The sequence below is a fragment of the Haliaeetus leucocephalus genome, unplaced genomic scaffold (assembly GCF_000737465.1).
Source record: "Haliaeetus leucocephalus isolate CR32 unplaced genomic scaffold, Haliaeetus_leucocephalus-4.0 Scaffold206, whole genome shotgun sequence".
NCBI classification, from domain to species: domain Eukaryota; kingdom Metazoa; phylum Chordata; class Aves; order Accipitriformes; family Accipitridae; genus Haliaeetus; species Haliaeetus leucocephalus.
In genome coordinates, this window is record NW_010972642.1 from 6,937,942 (window position 1) to 6,940,144 (window position 2,203).

The following is a 2,203-nucleotide window of genomic DNA, read 5'->3' on the forward strand; positions in this document are numbered from 1 at the left end:
TTCGATCTGAAAGACACAGAAACAGGAGACGTTATCTTTTGCTAATTGACTTCTGATGGCTTTCTGTTACTCCAGTTTCTACACTGATTAGTCTGTAATGACTGTCAGAGGAACTTCTAACACTGAATTAGCTTTTTCCTGCACTGCCGTGCCCCTGATTTCAAAGAGAAGTTGATTTCAACAGCCTTTGGGCATGGCTGGCTGAAGCATCAGTACTGTGAGCTTCCACACAGCTGTAACATGATCATGCCTCTTCTTACAGTGCCAGCCATACAAACCGGGTGTGCCCTTCCCTTGCAGACCCACTTCTGATGACTTTTAGGGCAAGCTCATCACAGCAAATACAGTGTTCCAGCAATATGTCTTCCTGCTCAGCAGTGCTCTAGTAATGTCAAGCATCATCCCTTGTCTCAGAGTGTTACTAATGCTCCTTCCCTCCTTGGTCACCTTAGGAAATACTCTCAGGGAAAGGAGAAACACTTCAGAAAAAGGAAAGAAAAGTTAATTTTTAAATGCAGAAAATGCTGGTTTGATCATAGGAGCTAGTGAGAAATATCAGGTTCCACAGAAGTTAGTGGAGGCTGGGTTTGTTCAGTGTCTTTTAAAAAGCATTCTGAATCCCAAAGTGTCTTCCTTCCTGATACCTGAGTTTTTCAGGTGTCAGCCAGCAGTGGAATGAAAACTACCCAAGACAAGAAAGACTCTCAGTTTTGAAAGGTAAAAAATTCTGATTTTAAATGTTGAGACAAGGTATTAAGAACAAGTAGAAGGAGGATTTACTCCTTCCTGAGCTGGTAACAACAAACACACTTGTAAATACATAAACACACAGCTAAGTGTCATCTCAACAGGCTTCAACAAAGCAAGTATGTATGGTAATTTCTTTTCTGTAGTCTAGTATTTATACTTCCTGGTAATCCCCTCACTCTTCCTCTGCAGCTGGGCCTTGACTAACATGCTACAGGAGAATGTTAGAACACCTGGTTCCAGTGAGTGACTGATGGAGGACAAGTGGGATAGTGTGAAGATGATGGTGGATGATGGGATTGAAGAAAAAATGATGAACTTGAACTACTTTCACTGAGGTTTTGGCTGAACTATAAGCTAAACTCTACATTGTCAGCATTTCACAGGGCAGAGTGCAAGTGCAGACTGTAGTGTTTATATGTGTGTTTGTACATGTGGGAAAGCCAAAAAAAGGTGAAGCGCAGGACTGGGAGAGCTGGTAAAATCAGTCCTGAATTAACAGAGGATTCACTACATCATTCATGTGGTGAGTATGAGCTTATTAGCAGATCCAAAGGATGAGTTTTACTGACTGCATCCTTATCCCCAGACAGACACAACTTGCCCCTCACCATGCCTTGCTGGCCCAGTACTAACAGGATGAAGGACTGAGCTCACAGAAGATCTGAGTTTAAGTGCAAACAGGTTTTGTATTCAAAGCAAGACTGAGGCATGAGCCTCAGCTCACAGAGTCATGTCATGTCATCTGCTTCCTTCTTCTATTCCTTTTTGTAACACTACGTAAGTTGCAGATAAAACCATCAGTAACGGATCTAGGTACAACTGAAAGCCTGGAATGACAGCTGTGAGAAGTCTAAATCACCTCTGGCATCTTTCCAATACTAATTACTCTGGAAGCAGGGGAAGACGATATGACCTGGGGAGATGACAGGAAGAGAGGAACAACATGACCCCAGCCATTCTGTCCCTGCACTGGTATCCTGGCTGCTGGACTAAGTACGGAAGGCCTTGCCCACTGGCACCCCAGGCAGCAACAGGTCTAGGGATCCTGCTGCACTGGATGGGAGGTTGCCATTTCTGCAGGGGAGCAGGCGGAGGGGGGCATATCCTTTCATATTTCCCTCTCTGGAAATGAAGTAAGGACCCTTTGCCTTGTGCTCAAACATAAGGTGGGCTTCTGTTTTCTGTTTGCCTTGCCCTTGAATTCACATCTGTCCAAAGCAAACATCAAAGCCCAGCACTGAGAAATACTAGCAATTTGCTTAGCAATGGGGTTGGCCACTGCAGTTGTAGAGGCAGCTGCCTCAGAGTTCTGCTTACCCCTGATTTAAAAAACATTGGCCTAATACTTGCCCTGCTGCCCTCCCAGAAAGGGTCTGCAGAACTGGTGCTACAAATCACCCACACAATGACCATGGATTCAGGTTCATTCACCCCAAGACCTGTCAGTAGGCTT